The following is a 20,770-nucleotide window of genomic DNA, read 5'->3' as shown; positions in this document are numbered from 1 at the left end:
CGGGGCTTACCTGGGCCTCCAAATATTTTATTCAACTTGGCACCCATGTTCCCAGACCTTCCCGGGAACGCTGCCAGGGACTGAACCTGCGACTTTCTGCATGCAAAGTAGATGCTCTGCCGCTTGAGCTCTGGTCCTTTCTCATGGAGGTATTAGGGAGGGGCTCAGAGGGAGAGATACGCAAGCGGCAAAGCAGGTTAGGAAGGACATGAACCACAGGCACTGGGTTGTCCCCAAGCTTTAAGGGGCACGTGTGACATCGCACTTGCAACATGTGATGTCACACACACCTCCCGACACCATGCTGGCCGGAGAAGCCTTCTGCTAGCTGCAGGAAGACCTGATGGGGCTCAGCAGACCTTGGAAAACTGATGAGGCCCTTGGGGGGGGAATGGGGGGGCCCCTCGGCCTCCCCCAATTGGCGCCCCTGACATGAACCCACTGGGAGCACTTTGCCCTCCAGACCTGGAACCAGCTCATGTTGCATGCATAGATTGTAAGCATTTACAGAACGCAAGTCTTTTTATGTTTTTCTGCAGATCCACACCATGCATTTAAAGACTAGCGCACATTTAAAGCACCCCACCCCATGCAAATCTTGGGAACTGTAGTTTGCGAAAGGTGCTGGCAATGGCAGCTCTGTGAGGTGGGGGGACGGGACTACAGTCCCTGGGATTCTTTGGAGGAAATAACTCCAAATGTCTCAACTGTGGGCTGAATCTGCTTTGAAAATCCAGTGTGGATCTGTCTTTTGTCTTACGTGCTGTGGGGGAAGGCATTGTTCTCTTGCCAGTTCATAAACCTCTGCCGAGGAGCATGCCACCCTTTTTGACATCATTCCCAAGCGTTTTGTTGTGATATGCCAGAGAGGAACATTTGAGGTGGGGATGAAGTTTTAAAATCCTGGTTACACCTTTTCTCCGGGCGGTTTGCCTTGCTGTCATTTTACAATATCACAGGGAGTCCCAGACAGCTTGTCTCCACCGTCTTTGGCTGGTTTGGGGCCGAGCAGCTAAATGCTGAACCATTAATAACAATCAATAGACGTTTTCTCCCTCCGAGTGACAGGTGTCCCTGCTCACAGCTGCATTTTGGCTGCCTTGTAGTTTGCTTAAGAATCCACCGGCATGTTTGGAGAGAAAGCAAATGGAATGATAATAACCTCTGATTTCCATTACTGGAGGAGCAGCGAACTGGGGGTGGGAGTGGTGTTTTGAGCATGTTATATAAGGAGCCAGAGTGGAGTAGTGGTTAAAATGTCAGACTAGGGCCTGGGAGACTAGGGTTCAAATCCCCACTCTACCACAAAACTCACTGGGTTTAACCCTGGGCCAGTCACTGCCTCTCTCAGCCTAACCTACCTCACAGGGCTGTTGTGGGAATTAAATGAGATGGGGGGACTATAGAATCATAGAATTGTATCCCAGCTAAAGCATCCATGATAGATGACTATCCAACCTCTGCTTTAAAACCTATTATTATTATTATTATTATTATTATTATTATTATTATTATTATTATTATTATACCCCGTGCATCTGGCTGGGTTTCCCCAGCCCCAGCCACTCTGGGCAGCTCCCAACTTAATAATAATAATAAGACTTGACATCTTTCCTCAGGGTCTGCAAGACGGAGCTGTTCTGCCACGCCTTTGGCCAAGACACAGTCTGACCCCCTCTCTCCTTCTGTAATCCTCATAAAACTCTAACCCGATGGTTGCCATTAATTTGAGTCTGAACTGATTCTAGAATGTATTTTAATTAATTGATTGTGCAATTTTATGTACACTGTGCTATTTTTACCTGTTGTTAGCTCTGAGCACGGCTTTGGCCGGGGAAGGCAGGATACAAATAAAATATTATTATTATTATTATTATTATTATTATTATTATTATTATTATTATTTGATAAAACATAAAACATTAAAAACTTCCCTAAACAGGGCTGCCTTCAGATGTCTTCTAAAGTCAGGTAGTGGTTTATTTCCTTGACATTTGATGGAAGGGCGTTCCACAGGGTGGGTGCCACTACTGAGAAGGCCCTCTGCCTGGTTCCCTGTAGCTTCAATTCTCGCAGTGAGGGAACCGCCAGAAGGCCCTTGGAGCTGGACCTCAGTGTCTGGACAGAACGATGGGGGTGGAGATGCTCCTTCAGGTATACTGGGCCTCCAAGTAAGGAGAGTCCACAGTCTCCCAAGGGAGACCGTTCCACTTTCGAATACCTGTTACTGCCAGAAGGTTTTTCCATACGTTTAGTCGGAATCTCCTTTCTTGTAACATGAAGTCAATGGTTCGAGTCCTACCCTCTGGAGCAGGGGAAAACAAGCTCATTCCCCACCTGCTTTACCTGGCGGGATGATCCGTCATCCCAGGATGAAGAACAAGAAGTCAAGGGGCTTCTGTGTTTGTTGTGTGAGAGAGTGTTTTCTCTGATGCTAGCTAAGGCCAGAAGCTGGAGACTCTGAGGCTTGCCTTGCTCTGTGCTGGATCCAAGAGCTGTGGCTTGGAGCTTCCCTGGAAACCTAATGAGGAAGAAATATCTGTTGGTCTGTTAATGCTGAGAGTCTCTCCATCCTGAGGTTGTATATATTAGTTCAGTCAGTGGAGCTTGAGACTCTTAATCTCAGGACTGTGAGTTTGAGCCCCATGTTGGGCAAAAGGATTTTGGGCTTGGACCAGATGACCCTCTTGGTCCCTTCTGCCTCTACAATTTTATGATTCTATATGTGTAAATAAAACCATATACCCCAAAGACATCACTATCTCCACTGGCCTTCATTCCAGGAAACAAGAAAACCCCAGTGTCTCTTGCTGCTCAGAGATCGGAGAGCCTGCAACAATATTTCTATTTAAATTACAGCAATGATTTCTAAATTTACACCTATACATTTAAACTAACATGTGCAATTTTTTGTGTTTTGTTTTCTTTTTCCTAAATGGAAGCCACCGTTCTACTTCCACAGGAGCTCAGAAATTCAGCTTATGTGAGAGCCAAGCTTTTCAGCCCTATGGCTGCTGAAATCTCAGAGAGGGCACTGATAGGTCTGATGGGACTCATCACCTAAAACATCTGGAGAACATCAGGTTGGCCATAACTGGTTTGCTCATGGCCTTTGATGAGATGAAAGAAGCTCTGTAGAAGTTGGTCAACTCTGATCAATACTTGCATTGCGACTTCATCTTTCCCCTCAGACCTCAGCATGTTGAAAGAATTCAGCCCAGCCAGGACAGTGTGGCAGAATCCTATGATGCAATGTGGGGTGAAGCTGTAAATTGTGAAAATAGAACAGCGAAATCCCGGAATGAGAGATTTATGAGCAGGGCGCAGTTGCCGTTCTTTACTCAGAACTCGAAATTCATCATTGCTGGATGAATAATCAAGAGGGTGCCATCCTCTGATCAGTTCTTATCCAGCTCCCTGCCTTCAATTTAGTTAGATGGTCATGTTCCTTCACAATTTGGGATTGGTGTAAACCACCCATGGAAAATCTGTGGCCCTCGTGGGTCTCTCAAGTGGCCCCTCAAATGTCCCCCATGGCTGATGGTGCTGTTCCTTATGAGGAGCAGTTGAATAAGTTGGGCATGTTTAGCCTAGAGAAGACTAAAAGGTGACATGATAGCCATCTTAAAATATCTGAAGGGCTGCTACATGGAAGGTGGAGCAAGCTTGTTTTCTGGTTCTCTAGAAGGAAGGACCTGAACAGATGGATTCAAATCACAAGAAAGGAGATCTGGAAGAACTTTCTGATGGTAGAAGCTGCTCGACAGTGGAATGGACTACCTTGTAAGATGGTGGACTCTCCTTCCCTAGAGGTTTTTCAACAGAGGTTGGATGGCCGTCCTTCAGAGATTCTTTAGCTGTGATTCCTGCATGGAATAGACCTAGACTAGATGGCCATTTGGTCCCTTCCAGCTACAATTCTTTGATTCTATGGATTTGGCGCCCTTCATTCCCTGCACAGAGCTACAATTCCTCTCACAGAGCCACGATTCTCAGACTTCCATGTGAAGAAGGATTGACCATGCAGGGAATTGCAGCTCTACGAGGGGAATAAGGATCTCCTAGCAATAATATAATAATAACAATAATAATAATTTATTATTTATACTCTGCCCATCTGGCTGGGTTTCCCCAGCCACTCTGGGCGGCTCCCAACAGAATATCAAAAACATAATAAAACATCAAACATTAAAAACTTACCTAAACAGGGCTCCCTTCAGATGTCTTCTAAATGTCAGATTGTTGTTTATTTCCTTGGCATCTGATGGGGGCATTCCACAGGGTGGGCGCCACCACTGAGAAGGCTCTCTGCCTGGTTCCCTGTAACCTCACTTCTCACAGTGAGGAAAGTGCCAGAAGGCCCTTGGAGCTGGTCCTCAGTGTCCGGACAGAATGATGGGGGTGGAGACGCTCCTTCAGGTACACTGGGCCGAGGCCATTTAGGGTTTTAAAGGTCAGCACCAACACTTCAAACTGTGCTTGGAAACGTAGTGGGAGCCAATGAAGGTCTTTCACGACCGGTGTTATGTGGTCTCGGTGGCTGCTCCCAGTCACCTGCTGCACTAGCTGCTGCATTCTGGATTAATTGTAGTTTCTGGGTCACCTTCAAAGGTAGCCCCACATAGAGCGCATTGCTGTACTCTCGGCAACCCTTAACAAACTATCAGGGTGCTTTGGGGGACACCATGACTGTTAAAGTGGCATAACAGCATTTTTAAGGTATGGTGTGGATGTGACTTCAGGTAAGTTTTATAGCATGGGTGTCATGGATGGCTCCTTCTAATCCTGTGAAACGTATTCTGGGAACTGTCTGTTTGACACTCCTAGCCTTGCCTCCAAGCATTATAATTCCCAGGAGTCCCTGGGAAGGAGTGATTATCAAATCAGTTTTACATATGTAGCATGGCTGTGGTCAAAAGGATAAATTCAAGAAGCCCAATGCAAGTTCTGCATTGGGTTCTGATCTATCTGTGGGTCAATTTTAAGTGCTGACCAAGCTGCTAACCGGGGCTAGGGAACCGCCCCACCCGCACTCCTCTAGCTAGTGCCCCCATATTAAAAAAAATTAAAAGAAAGAATGAAAAGAAAGGGGGGAGAACAGAGCAGAGCAGCACAAAAAGAAGCAGGAAGGCAAGGCTTTATGACAAGTGTTTTATAGAGCACCTATAAAAAGAAAATGCGTTTCACATATTTCATTAGAAAAAATTATGTGTGAATTTTATATGAACGCTTTCCTTGTTAAACATTTGTGTGATCCCTGAGTTTGACTATATAAAACAGGGTGCAGGGCAACTATGAACAAGTTTATTTAACCCTCTTGAGCTTCTATTGACATCAGCAGACAAGCCATACCTGGTTTCCCTCAGTTGCCATACAACTGCAAGCACACCGTAGCTTTAAGGCACACACACACCCCAAGAAGCCTGGCAACAGTGGCCTTCCCCTCACAGAGCTACAATTCCCAGCACCCCCCTTAACAAACTAGAGCTCCTGGGATTCTTGGAAGGGGAGTGCTTTGAATGTGCTGTGTATGTCAGCAGGACCTTGGTGGTGGTTAGTGCCAATGAAGGGACATTGTGTAGGGGATGGTCGAACCAAGACGAGGAGCTAGAGGAGTTCCCACTTGACAACCCTAGGGAGGGTTAGGGTTAGGGTTAGGGTTACGAACGAGTCTGCCCCTGCGGCTTGATGGAGGTAGAAACTGTCTCTCATGCCTTGTTACGGCTGCTGCTTCTACGGGGATATACGCTCGGTATTTATTACTCCTGCTATGCAAAAATCTCCAAATGAATCCAAACTTCAATGTCTAAAATCCCTGGTAGAGGATAAGGATCCTGAGATCATATTAAGAGTAGCCAAATTCTGTCCGATTGCCATAAAACTTAGGGAACAAGCTGTGCTATCATAATGATTAAGGTCTTAAATGATAATTTTAGGTTATATGTTAGTGACTAAGTTTTAATTTATATATTTTTTAACTGTTGCTATATCTGTATTGTCCCTGTTATACCTAACTGCAAATCCAAATGTATCCCTATCGTGTTTTATGACTTCCTTGATCTTGTATGTGGGCTGGAACTGGTCTGTGACTGAAATAATAAAATTCAACCCTAGGGAGGGGCCCGGAGGATTGGGACGGCCTGGATCAGGGCCTCGAGAACCAGAGGAGTCACCCTGGGAGGAGCCAGGGAAGGTCCCAGCTGCATAGCTCCACCATACTCTACTCTGTCCCATCTTGCATCATCTAGGAGCTCTGTGCCCACTGCACCCCTGGCTCCCATGCCACCCGGTTGCAGCTGCCACTGCCCACTCCAGCCCATCCTCACAGGAGGAGATTGCCACTCGGTCTGGTTTTGAGCCACCTCTGTCACCTAGGTCACAGAGCTCCCAGTGCAGACGCCAACAGACAGCTCAGGTCCAGCCCTCCAGAAGGAGTTCCCGTTTGCTTGCCCAGTCCAAAGGGCAGCCCCACTTGTCATGCTGGAGTTGTGCTGTCCCCATTCCCACAAAACAGACTCCAAGGGGGCATGTGGCTTGTTGGATCAACATCTTAGCTTGCCCTCTTGTGCATTTGAACCCAGCTGTGCACCATACTGGGACGCGGGTGGCGCTGTGGGTTAAACCACAGAGCCTAGGACTTGCCGATAAGAAGGTCGGCGGTTCGAATCCCCGCGACGGGGTGAGCTCCCGTTGCTCAGTCCCAGCTCCTGCCAACCTAGCAGTTCAAAAGCACGTCAAAGTGCAAGTAGATAAATAGGTACCACTCCAGTGGGAAGGTAAACGGCGTTTCCGTGCGCTGCTCTGGTTTGCCAGAAGCGGCTTAGTCATGCTGGCCACATGACCCAGAAGCTGTACGCCGGCTCCCTTGGCCAATAAAGCGAATGAGTGCCGCAACCCCAGAGTGGGCCACGACTGGACCTAATGGTCAGGGGTCCCTTTACCTTTACCTTGTGCACCGTACTGATTTGACGATTAAAGCTCTTGATTAGATTTATTGCATTCGCATCCCACCTTTCCTGCAAGAAGCTCAAGGTGGAGTATGTAGTCCCCCCCCCCGTGTGTTTTATCCTCACACAACCATCATGTGAGACAGGCTAGGCGGAGAGGCTGTCAATGGTCCCCAATGTCACAACTAGTGAGCTTCATGGCCAAGTGGGGATTCAAACCCTGTTCTCCCAGGTCTTATTCCAGCGCTATAACCAACCACTGCACCAAACTGGTATTCCAAGTCTGAGTTCTTCATCCTCCAGTGAGAGCCAGGGCAGTGTGCCTTTTGCTGCAGGCTCACTGGCCACGTTTGCACATCGCAGTAAGCCGTAAATCGAGCACGGGGAGCCTCTGGCTAGGGGTGGGGAGGGATTTATTTCAGTTCTCGTTTAATTGTGAACCCTCCCAATTTGTACTTTCCGAAACAATGCAAGAACTGAAACCCAGCCAGCCTGCAAAATCTGTGCTTTTCTGAATTTTGCAATGCAATTCTCCAGCATGTACAAAAGTGCATAAACTGTACTAAATGCATATATTAGTGAAAATAACATATATGAGGGGAATAGTGCGTTCCAAATTTGTGAATATTGGGGGAAATTGCATGGAAACGTTCATTTCCAGGATAAATTTATACTACAATTCTCGTGAATTGTCAGGAGAATTTCTTCTTTAAAAATTGCACAGATGTGGAAACGCTGGAAACTGAACATAAAATTGGGGAAATGAGATTCGTCCATTGCTATCTCAAGCCCAGGAGACAATGTGGCCCTTCGAGACTCTCTACTTGGCCCTTCAGACTCTTCCCAGGCCACAGGCCTCACCAACCCTACTTTGCACCCTCCTTGAGTGTTTTTGCTGGGCTGGAATAGGTGCCCGATAATGCTCCTTGTTTGCTTGGATAGAGGCTAGAGAGGGGTGTGAGAGGGTGAAAAAACTAGCCTGCTATGCAAATGTAAAATTTACATTTGTTGCTCCGCCCACTTTCGCCTCTGGCCCCGCCCAGCATTGGGAAGTGGCCCCCTGGAAGGCTGCTCAGAATGAGGCTCTCAGGCTGAAGAAGCTTCCTCACCCTTGAGTTAGGGAACAGCAAGATACTAACCTACCTTTACAAATTGTAGAACAGATGTAGCGTGGAACCAACTATCACCTTTCAAGGTTTTATTTCTCTCCTGCATATTCCTCTATATGTCAGGGCTTTTCAACTTTTTAAACAAAATGTTTTATTCTATTTTATTGAAGGTACAAACCAGCTTTCATCTGAGGATCACAGAGTGGCCTGGGGGGAAGAGGAATGTTTTTGCCTGGAGCCTAAATATATGTTAATGAAGGCCGCCAGGCGAACCTCCCTGGGGAGAGCATTCCACAAATGGGGAGCCACTACAGAAAAGACCCTTTCTTGTGTTGCCACCCTCCATACCTCTCATGGAAAGGGCTTGTGAAGAAGGGTCTCAAATGATGGCTGCAGGGTCTAGGATGCTTCCTGTGGACAGCAGTGGCCTTTGAGGTACTGCGGTCTGGAGCCATTTAAGGCTTTATAGGTCCAAACCAGCACTTTGAATTGAGCCCAGAAACTAATTGGCAGCCAGTGCAGTCGGGCCAGGATTGGCGTAATATGCTCAAACCATCTTGCCCCCGTGAGCAACCCGGCTGGAGAATTCTGCACAGCTGAAGTTTCCAAACCGTCTTCAGAGGCAGCCCCACATAAAATGCATTGCAGTAATCCAGCCTGGAGGTTACCAGAGCACAGATGACAGAAGTTGGGCTATCCCTGTCCAGATAGGGGCATAGCTGGGCCACCAGCCAAAGCTGATGGAAGGTACCCTGTGGCATGGAAGCAAACCTTAGATTCAAGAGATTTAGTATCAGTCACTTCAGTTCGGTTTATTTGCTTAAAAGTCATTGTAGTCACAAAGTAATACAATGGGCTGACCATTGTGAAATGTTTGTGCTTCTGAGTAATTATAAGAAGGATCGGTCTGTTCGTTCCTGTCGCTCCCTTTCTCCCCTGTCAGTCCTTGATGACTTAAGGCCAGCAGCCTTTAGGCTGCTGCAGACAGCAAAACTAAGCCGTTCGTTTCCCACCCAAGGGAACGAAAGCCACAGAGGTGAAAGAGGAAGTGTTGGGGAAAAGCTGTTCCATACATGCTGCCGCCATGTATGATATGCTTTATTTTTTATTATTATTTTGCTTAGCTATTTTACTTAGCAGTCAAAATTCAAATACTGCTTTTACCCCCTTGGATCTCCACCCGTGACCCAAGTCCAGTTTCAGGATAAAGAACCAAGATGAGAAGATTGGAAAACATTTATTGTATATATGTTGCGGGGGGGGGATCGTGTACACTTGAAAACGTTGGCAGCATTAAGATAAATTCAACAGTGTGAATAAGTTTTGATGGATGTAATGATGGAATACTGAATGGTTTGGTTTTTGTAAAATATGCAGGGATTTATGAGATGCAAAATGAGCCATGGAAAGAGAAGAAGGGAAGTCACTGATATTTTAAGGATGTTTACATGAGTATTCTAAATTATATCTGTCTGTCTGTCTGTCTGTCTGTCTGTCTGTCTGTCTGTCTCTGAAGAACCTGAAGATAACTGCCCATGAGACTGCCTTACTTTACAGACTTCTTGTTGCAGGGCTGCATAGGAACAGGGCCGGCCCGCCCATGAGGCAAGGTGAAGCGGTCACCTCAGGTGGCAGATATGGGCCTCAGGAGTGCACCACCCACTGCCACCACACCCCTGCCACCATCTCTGCTATGGGCATGTCCTGCCACTGCTGCAGGTGGTTCCTCCTGCCTCTCTGCTATGGGCACGCTCACAGAAAAGAAGATGCACACTTCAAAACGACCGTGACAGATTAGAGAACTGGGCCAAAACAAACAAGATGAATTTTAACAGTAAAGTATTGCACTTGGGCAAAAAAAAAATGAGAGGCACAAATACAAGATGGGTGACACCTGGCTTGAGAGCAGCACATGTGAAAAGGATCTAGGAGTCTTGGTTGACCACAAACTTGACATGAGCCAACAGTGTGACGCGGCAGCTAAAAAAGCCAATGCAATTCTGGGCTGCATCAATAGGAGTATAGCATCTAGATCAAGGGAAGTAATAGTGCCACTGTATTCTGCTCTGGTCAGACCTCACCTGGAGTACTGTGTCCAGTTCCGGGCACCACAGTTCAAGAAGGACACTGACAAACTGGAACGTGTCCAGAGGAGGGCAACCAAAATGGTCAAAGGCCTGGAAACGATGCCTTATGAGGAACGGCTAAGGGAGCTGGGCATGTTTAACCTGGAGAAGAGGAGGTTAAGGGGTGATATGATAGCCATGTTCAAATATATAAAAGGATGTCACACAGAGGAGGGAGAAAGGTTGTTTTCTGCTGCTCCAGAGAAGCGGACACGGAGCAATGGTTCCAAACTACAAGAAAGAAGATTCCACCTAAACATTAGAAAGAACTTCCTGACAGTAAGAGCTGTTCGACAGTGGAATTTGCTGCCAAGGAGTGTGGTGGAGTCTCCTTCTTTGGAGGTCTTTAAGCAGAGGCTTGACAACCATATGTCAGGAGTGCTCTGATGGTGTTTCCTGCTTGGCAGGGGGTTGGACTCGATGGCCCTTGTGGTCTCTTCCAACTCTATGATTCTATGATTCTATTCTATGATTCTATGCTCTACCCCTGAGTTCCCTTAGGACAATAGAGGACAAATCCTCTGTTGGAAGGGCTGTCCAGTCCAAAGGCAGTTTAAAGATGAAGATGAAAACTCTTAAGAACTGTTGAGTTGAGAAGGACCCGAAGTCCAAACCCGTGCAGTGCAGGAGTCACAGCTAAGGAAGACTGAAGGAGTTAGCAACTGGACAGCCAACTGAGCAGGCAACAGAGCTCACATGGTTATGATCATTCCTGCAATGGTGAAATAATAATAATAATAATAATAATAATAAATTTTATTTATATCCCGCCCTCCCCAGCCGAAGCTGGGCTCAGGGCGGCTAACAACAATAAAACAATACAAAAGTACAACACAGACAACGCTCTAAAATCATTCATTATAAAATTAATTAAGTTCAAGCCACTGGCCACTATTGGGCCAGAGCTCCGCGAAGATTGCCGAGGGAGGGAGTCAGGCTGTGCCCTGGCCAAAGGCCTGGCGGAACAGCTCTGTCTTGCAGGCCCTGCGGAAAGATGTCAAGTCCTGCATGGATTGTGTTCATATTTTAATTGTGAATTTCCACCTATATGTATAAATTGAAACATGCAGATTTTCTGTGACTTCTTTGCTCCTCATTTTTAAGTGCTAATTCTATCAGCACAAACCATTTCTTAGCAGTGAAAAGCCTGAGAGACTTGAAAGAGGAAAAATAAATAAGTTAGGGTATGCAAACAAGAAGAAACAACAACAACAAAAAAAGGACTACAGAAGAACATATTTTCCCTAGAAAATATATTGTCTGTTTGCTTCTATCTCTCAGCATGGAATGAAATGTATTCCTTCTGACAACACATATCTTTATGACCTTAGCAGATGGTTTTTGACCTTAAGGTCAGGCTCAAGCAAAAAACAAGATGAAGTATTGCTTGTTAATTAATGATCTTCAGTCAATAAACAATATTTGTTGATATATTAACTTTGGACAGCTAAGTAAGGGGGAGAGAGGCCATAGAAGATGGGGAAGTAATTATAAAATAAATTCCTCATTAAGACATTTGTGGGGAAAGGTTTTGTTTTTAAACTATTAAAAGATGCCCCAGCGTCGTGTTTCTGTGTAGAACCCTGGAGAGAAGAGAAGCTGTTGGAATAAAATTGCTGCTTAAGACCGTCTAGCAAATTAGCATTGCTTAGTACATAATATGGTTTTGCTATTAATTAATAAGCCCAACGGAGCCTCGCTATCTGAGGTCATATTATCAGTAACTAATAGCAATGAAGGCTGGAAGCTGTACAGTGCAATCGTATACAGTGGTACCTTGGGTTACAAACGTTTCGGGTTACAAACTCCGCTAACCTGGAAGTAGTTGCTCCAGGTTGCGAACTTTGCCCCAGGATGGGAATGGAAATCGTGCGCTGGCAGCACACCGGCAGTAGGAAGCCCCATTAACGAAAGTGCACATCAGGTTAAGAACGGTTTTGGGTTAAGAACGGACCTCCGGAATGAATTAAGTTCGCAACCCAAGGTACCACTGTACAGTGGTACCTCGGTTTAAGAACAGCCCTGTTTATGAACTATTCGGTTTACGAACTCCACAAAACCGGAAGTAGTGTCCCGGTTTGCGAACTTTACCTTGGTCTAAGAACAGAAGCCGGTTGGTGGAAGGGCACCGGCGGCAGGAGGCCTCATTAGGGAAAGTGCACCTCAGTTTAAGAACAGTTTCAGTTGAAGAACGGACTTCCGGAACGGATTAAGTTCATAAACCGAGGTACCACTGTATATGTTTGCTCAGAGGTAAGTTGCACTGAAAGTGTATAGGATTGCAGCCTCAATTGGTTATATAAATCATTTTTTTTTTTAAAAAGTACTGTATTAATGAACTAAAAGGGTATCTCTCTTCAGGCTAGCTGAAGAGAGCATATGTGGCATTCCACTACCCTTCAGTGTTGACCGCCTGAGCCAGTCTCCTCACTCTGCCTAACGATAGGGCCGGACTCAGGTGTCTGAAATTTGGAGGTACAAAACAGGGGCTCCATTTTCCTATCTCGGCTAATAGCCATCAATAGAGCTATCCTCCAGGAATGCATCATTGCTCATCTTCTCCTCAGAATATATGATCCATCTTCCGTTTGAGATTAAATTGCTGAGTGCTCACCACAATGAGGCCCTTCCGTTTCCTTCCCACGCTGAAGGTAGCACTTGAGGCTGCTGTAACAGAGGCACATAAAAACCCCTTCTTTTATTCTGAACAGGCAACGACTTGACAAAGACATAGCTCTTTTGAACAAGATTACAATAAAGTTTTTAAAAATACAATAAAATGTAATTTATATTCTCGGCCCATTTGTTAGGCCATATGACAATCATTCCTTTCTCTTGACAGATCTAAACCTCTGCTTAACACATTGCAATCGTAAATATTACCAGCTACAACATAGCAATTTAATACTTACCAAATGTATTTCTAAAATATTACTGCAGATTTAAAACCTTGAATTTTAACCAGATGTGTTTCCAGCAAGTTGGCTCAGGCTAGACAGACATCTTCTTCTGGTTTTTTTATTTTTTCCTCCTTGTTCTCTCGCTGTTAAAATTGGAACATTGCCACACAATGTATTAGGCTTAAGACTGCGTGATCCCATTCTTAACAACCCGGATCCAACAGGCCTAACAGGGCAGGGGGGATGTTGGGAGAGGAAATCTACATCAAGGGTGCTCCAGTGATTTGCAGGCTCTCCAGGGGTACCTACCCTATGTCTAGATTGGTGGTGTGTACCAAACTTATACAGTTATACCTTGGTTTTTGAACAGCTTAGTTCTCGAACGTTTTGCCTCCCAAACGCCGCAAACCTGGAAGTGACTATTCTGGTTTGCAAACTATTTTTGGAAGCCGAATGTCCGACGGGGCTTCCATGGCTACCGCGCTTTGGTTTCTGAACGTTTTGGAAGTTGAATGGACTTCCAGAATGGATTCTGTTTGACTTCTAAGGTACGACTTATCTTGTATCGGAGAAGGCCTGTCAATCTGTGAACTGCAAAGCCTTCCCCGATATTTCCATTGACATCTCTGGCTCACTAAAAAAGCATCCCTAAACACTTTCATGTACTTTGGATAAGGGTATGATTTATTGGAAGTTTAATCTTTGCATCCTAGGATAGGGGCTCCACTTATGCAGTGCCCCCCCCAGAGCCAAATACCCCTTACTATTTCTGCAGCAGGGACCCAACCTGTGGCACCCTCGAGCTGTGAGATCAGCTACATCCCCTTGATCATTTTGGTTGCCCATTCCTGGGCCTTTCCCAATGACCTCCTTTTGGAAACACAGAAACACAGAATTGTAAAGTTGGAAGAGATCTCGAAGGGTCATCAAGTCCAACCACTGGAATACAGGAATCTCAACGAAAGCATTCATGACAGATGGCCATCCAGCCTCTGCTTAAAAACCTCCAAGGAGGGAGAGTCCACCACCTCCTGAGGGAGTCTGTTCCACTGTCGAACAGCTCCTACTGTCAGAAAGTTCTTCCTGATGTTTAGTCGGAATCGCCTTCCTTGTAATTTGAATCCATTTTGTCTTACCCTTCAGAGCAGGAGAAAACAAGCTTGCTCCATATTCCATGTGGCAGCCCTTTAGGTATTTGAAAATAGCTATCCTATCTCCTCTCAGTCTCCTCTTTTCCATGCTAAACATACCCAGCTCCCTCAACCGTTCCTCATAAGGCTTGGTTTCCGGACCCTTGAACATCTCGGAGCTCTTTGCAATCTTCTTTTTATTTAAGTGCCCTGAACAATTTAGTATCATCAACAAACTTATCACTGCACCTGCACAGCCTACACAGCCAACATATACTATATACTACACACACACACACACACACATATATATATATGTATATATATATATATTATACACACACACACACACACACACACACATGGCTGTGGTCCAGGGGTGGCTTACCTGTTTCCCTCCAGATGTTGTTAGAATTTAATTCCATCATCTCAGACCATTGGCCATGCCGGCTGTGAGTGATGGGAGTTGGGAGTCTAACCGCATGGGGAAGGCCACAGGTTCCCCATCCCTGCTCTAGTTTACTTAGCAGATTTAGCGTGAAGGAAGCCGGCGATGGAGGCTGAACACAATGCCTTAGTAATGGAGTTTGATATACAGCTGCAGAAACCTTTGCCATGATTTTAAACGCACTGATTTGGTGAAAAGGTTGGTATTGATTTCACTAGCAATGTGTATGAATAATCTCTTTTTGAAAGTTGCCTAAATAAAAAGCAGAGGGCTTGAATTTGCTGGAGTGCCTATTTATACATTTTCTTTGAGGCATGGCTTAGAGCAAAGACCGGATGGGGTGGGAATGGGGGTGGTTCATACATTAAATATATATGAGGCTACTGCTCAGTCCTCACTTCCCTGGAGTTTCCTTTACACAAATAAGTACATAAATTCTTCAGCACACAACACACTTCAAAATATAATCCTACAGAGTTTGTCCTGTGGAAGTCAATGAACCATATTTATTTCTCTTATAGCCCACCCAGTCCCAGGACCTCACAACAGATACAGTGGTACCTCAGGTTAAGTACTTAATTCATTCCGGAGGTCCGTACTTAACCTGAAACTGTTCTTAACCTGAAGCACCACTTTAGCTAATGGGGCCTCCTGCTGCTGCCGCGCTACCGGAGCACAATTTCTGTTCTCATCCTGAAGCAAAGTTCTTAACCTGAAGCACTATTTCTGGGTTAGCGGAGTCTGTAACCTGAAGCGTATGTAATCTGAAGCATATGTAACCTGAGGTACCACTGTATTTATTTTATTTACAGAGTGCCATCTACATCCAGATGTTGCTGGATTGCATCTCTCATTGTCCCCAATTATTGACCATGCTGACTGGGGTTGATGGAGGAAGTTGGAGTCCAAAACATCTGGCAGAGCCACATCATCCCCAGTATAAATCAGGGAGGATGCTTGAATGCATGTGTTAAATATGCACATGTGTGGGTGGGTGTTAAGTGGTGTTGGGATGCTTGGGTGCCTTATTGCGTGTTAAGATTGTGTGATTGTCTGCAATCTGGTTCTGGCCACTTTGGGGTGGGGTTTAGATGCTCTATCCACTACACCACACAACCCACACTTACAAAACATATACATTTTTCAGAACTGCAAATCATCAAAATCCTGTAACTTTCTTGTTCTTAGGGAAGAGGAGGGCAACCAAGGTGATCAAGAGCCTGGAAACCAAGCATTAGGAACGGCTGAGGAAGTTGGGCATGTTTCGCCTGGAAAAGAGGAGACTGAGAGGAGATACGATAGCCACCTTCAAATATCTCAAGGATGCAAAATGGAAGATGGAGCAAGCTTGTTTTCTCCTGCTCCGGAGGGCAGGACCTGAACCAATGGCTTCAAGTTACACGAAAGGAGAGTCCAACTAAACATCAAGAAGAACTTTCTGGTGGAGCTGTTCAACAGTGGACCAGACTCCCACAAGAGCTGGTGGACCCTCCTTCCATGGAGGTTTTTAAGCAGAGGTTGGATGGCCGTCTGCCATGGATGCCTTAGTTAAGATTCCTGCATTCCAGGGGGTTGGACTGGATGACACTCAGGATCCCTTCTAAATCACAGTGCAGGCCCACACACACTCAGTATATGTACAAAAGACTTCTGAGATCTGCACATATTACCTAATTATCATTGTCCTAGACTTCCAGAAAAAAATTACTTTCCTGGTTCTGGGAAATTGATCATGGAGTTCTTGTGGGGCTTTTACAACTACCCTTGTCAGATAGAACACTGCTGTGTGCTGCCTTCCTGTGTGCTGATATTTTATGTTGTTCAAGGATTTTGTTCAAAATTGTCAAGAATATATTATTACATTGTTGTTGTTGTTTTAAAAAAGCACCCTGTTAAATGCAAAGTAATACAATAATGGCTTTAAAATGTTAATTCATTTTCAACCTGATTCTGCGCATTGTGACCCACAAGCAAGCCCCGATAAATTCACATGGTATATTACTCCCAGGAAAATGTGCATAGGATCGCGTTGTTTAGCATAAAACGCTGCGCTTTAACTTGTTCTCCCTGCTCCTAACCTGTCACCCTACTCTGTGTGTTGCAGTCTCTTGTACATTTAAGTGTTTCTTGATCTAGACTGAAGGTCTATCAGTTAGAAAAGAATCCTCGCCCAAATCTCAGACCCAGTTGCCTCTTTATAAATGCAGAGATGATAGTGGGGTGCTGTTGTTGTTGTTTTCCCCCAGGTTGCAATCAGATAACAACATCCTACTTCTGTCTTTAACTGATTTCTCTTCGTTTCTTAGGTTTCATGACTTTCGGGTCTGAATCACATTGAGAGATCTCACTGCTTGCAATCAGATAATTCCCAGAATTTAGGAATATTTGATAGATGATCATCCTGTCTCATCTTAAAAGCCTCCAGGAAAACAGATCCTGTGGTTTTTCCTGGATGTGTTCCATTGCTCAACATACAGCCCCAAAGCATTTCCCAGTATTGGTCATGGATCTATGCTGTTGCTTCATAAGGCAGAAGAATCCTGTGGCATAGCCCTCCTTTAGCACTCCTGAAATCTGCTGAACACTTGCATTGCTGGAGGCTCCCCATGTCAAAAAGGGAGGCGAGTATGAGCTTAGCTTTAGGGCAGGGGTAGGCAATCTAAGGCCTGGGGGCTGGATGCGGCCCATTCACCTTCTCAATCGGGCCCGTGGACGGTCCGGGAATCAGTGTGTTTTTACATGAGTAGAATGTGTCCTTTTATTTAAAATGCATCTCTGGGTTATTTGTGGGGCCTGCCTGGTGCTTTTACATGAGTAGAATATGTGCTTTTATTAAAATGCATTATTTGTGGGGCATAGGAATTCTTTCATTTATTTTCCAAAATATAGTCCGGTCCACCACATGGTCTGAGGGACGGTGGACCGGCCCATGGCTGAAAAAGGCTGCTGACCCCTGCTTTAGGGGCATAGCGACACAGGAATCTGCCTTATACCAAGTCAGACCACTGATCTATCTAGCTCAGCATCATTGAACCTGACTGGCAGCAGCGATCCAGGATTCCAGACCAAGATCTCTCCCAGCCCTAGCTGCAGATGTCCAGGACTGAACCTGGGAGCTTCTGCATAGAAGGAAATTCCTGCATTGAGGAGGAATTTGGATTGAATGTGTGGTAGAGCTCCAGTTTTTGTTGAGCTCCAACTCTCATCAGCCTCAGCTAGCAACTGCAAGGGCTGGTGGTCAAGGATGGTGGGAGTTGTATCCAACATCTAGAGGTCCCTGGACCAGAGATGGAGTGGTCTGGGGTTGTGGGGAGCTGAAGACCTACTGCTATTTCTGAGGCAGGATCCCAATCTTCACAGACACCCAATCAGCATGGAAGGGGAGCATTTTAGCCACGGAGAAGAGGTCTTCTCACCCTTTGTGCTGACTGGAGCCAATCGGAGTGAAAGGAGGTGAGGAGACAGGCTCCCAGGGTCACTCTGGAGAAGAAGTGCAGGAAGAGCACCAAGGAGGAGATGTTGTTCTGTATGCTCCAAAACTAAGCGTTTAGGAACACAGAAAGCACAAGGAGCTTCAGTTTCAAGAGAATGGGGTGCAAGCTTTGTGGCGTACAATGGAACTTAAGGGAAAACATAACCTCAAGTAACTCAGAAATAAGATATCGGAGGTCTCCGAAACACTTGCGCATGAACATGCCCAGAAAATGGTAGGTAAAGGTAAAGGTAAAAGGACCCCTGACCATTAGCTCCAGTCGTGACCGACTCTGGGGTTGCTGCGCTCATCTCGCTTTATTGGCCGAGGAAGCCGGCATACAGCTTCCGGGTCATGTGGCCAACATGACTAAGCCGCTTCTGGCGAACCAGAGCAGCGCACGGAAAAGCCGTTTACCTTCCCGCCAGAGCGATACCTATTTATCTACTTGCACTTTGACGTGCTTTTGAACTGCTAGGTTGGCAGGAGCAGGGACTGAGCAACAGGAGCTCACCCCGTCGCGGGGATTCGAACTGCCGACCTTCTGATCAGCAAGTCCTAGGCTCTGTGGTTTAACCCACAGCGCCACCCGCGTCCCAGAAAATGGTAGATCCAGCTAAAAGGCAAACACATGGCGATCTGCACTGATCCTTGCAATGCATCCTCAAAAGTTATTATTGCATAATTCTAAGACTGTTGTATAGAAGGTTGCATAATTTTAGAAGGGAGTGTGATTGTGAGGGCCCGTGTCTATCATGAAGGGATCCTGAATTTGCCACAACACTACTGCCCTGAACTAAAGGACTTCCAAGTTTCTATCCAGTTCTAAAATGCTGTGATGCCATGTGATTTCTTACACACATTCTGAAGTGGTCCAGACCCTATGTGACCCTAGTTTCCTTGCCCCTTGTTTAGCTTGCCTTGCCATAACTTAATGAAAATATACATTCCTGGCTCATCACAGTTATTATATTCTGTAACCTTTTCTCCTACCCACCATTATCAGAACATCGCTGGGAGGACTACTTCAAGGTTGTGTGTTAAGAGTAATAATCCTATACCTGATTATAGAAGCAAATCCCATCAAACTCAACAAGACTTAGGCTGCAGGCACACTTTACATTCAAAGCCCACTCCTTGCAAAGATGATTTGGAACTGTAGTTTAACTCCAGTTCCAGGCACCCTTAACCAAATGTGGTTCCCAATATTTTTTGCGGGGTGTGTGTGCTTTAAATATATGGCATGTATGTAGCCTTACCTGCAGTGATTTGGGAACAGGATTGCACGACTAAGATAACTATAGCTCTCATCCATTATAAGACATAAAACTGAAGGTAGTGTACATGGTTCTCCCCGCTCCCCTCATCTATTCCCCACAACAATCCTGTGAGGTAAGTTAGGCTGAGAGCTTCATGGCTTAGCGGGGATTTGAACCCTGGCCTCCCAGGAGCGAGGCTGACATGCTACATACGCACAAACTTTTACCTGGAAGTTATTGTTGGCATCTGTCTGTCTCAAGAGACAATGGAGTATGCTATCAGCCAAACCTTTGGAGAGTTGCAGCGTCTGCTGTGGCTGTAGAGACCAATACAGGAGAGACGTGTTTTATTGCAGCTGGGGCAGACAAAGGCATCTGGTTTCGCCGTTACAGATCTGAGGAGAGGAGACATGTCTAGGACTGCGCTGATAAAAACATTACCTATTATTTTCGGCTATAACCTTTATCTGGGCTGGCTGATAAGTTTGATCGTTTGATCGACACAACATTATTACCGCATGTCACAGGCATTTTTCTATCTGCATATTACTTGTATATTATCCACATGTGTATCTCCTTTTTTGCATAAGATGCAAATAACAGCATTTAAAAGTCTACAGAAGAAGGAAAAAAGCCCAGAAGAAACTCTTTACAGTACAGAGCATGTACAAATACAGAGCGTGCTGCAGCAGCACTTCTGCAAAGAAAAAAAAATGGAAAGAAACTAGCCTACAACAATATGTAAAAATAAGTAGAACAACAAACCCATGTGAATTCTAATGTGTCACTGTTCTATGCCTCTGTGCCATTATTATTAAAATCACATAAATAAAATAAAAATAAATTGGTGTGTGCCTTTGTGTGTGTGTGTGTACTTCAGTGAAGTTTTGTTTCTCTGTGGCTTTATTAATCAAATAAAAAATATTTTCTTATAGTCCTAGTGAATCCTCATTTGCACCATCATGCTTAAAATCATATATATGTGTGTGTGTGTGTATGTGTGTGAGTCTTCTAAGTTGTCAGTAAGTTTCGTTTTCTCTGCATGGTTATTGTTAAAATCAAATAATATATACTATATATATATATATATATAATGTATATATTGTCTTCCAACTTGTAAGTTTCGTTTTGCCTGCGCCGTTACTATTAAAATTAAATTATATATACATATATGTCTTCCAACTTGTAAGTTTCATTTTCTCTGCATCGTTATTATTAAAATCAAATAATATATACATTTAAAAAAACCAACCCAATCTATATCGTCGTAAACGCTTTTTTGTCAACAAGTTTCGTTTTCTCTGCACCGTTAGCATTACAATGAAATCATATACTGTATATATGAGTGTGTGCCTATTTTATTCTCTCCCCCTTATGCC

The 20,770-nt window shown here is 45.0% G+C and overlaps 2 long non-coding RNA genes across 2 annotated transcripts in view; both read right to left on the bottom strand.

The window, feature by feature from the left end:
* LOC310750251 overlaps positions 1–20,770 on the bottom strand; it is a 345,492-nt gene that overhangs the window by 61,898 nt on the left and 262,824 nt on the right. The gene's annotated exons all lie outside the window — the stretch shown is intronic.
* On the bottom strand, positions 11,205–20,717 carry LOC310750216. Its single transcript, XR_014541980.1, has 6 exons — positions 20,644–20,717; positions 19,619–19,786; positions 16,420–16,549; positions 13,095–13,221; positions 12,579–12,849; positions 11,205–11,329 (listed from the first exon to the last, which is right to left on the bottom strand). It is a non-coding gene; the product is annotated as an uncharacterized lncRNA (long non-coding RNA).

Source organism: Podarcis filfolensis (genome assembly GCF_964270895.1).
Source record: "Podarcis filfolensis genome assembly, chromosome: 15".
Lineage (NCBI taxonomy): Eukaryota > Metazoa > Chordata > Lepidosauria > Squamata > Lacertidae > Podarcis > Podarcis filfolensis.
This window is presented reverse-complemented; position numbering and strand designations above follow the sequence as displayed.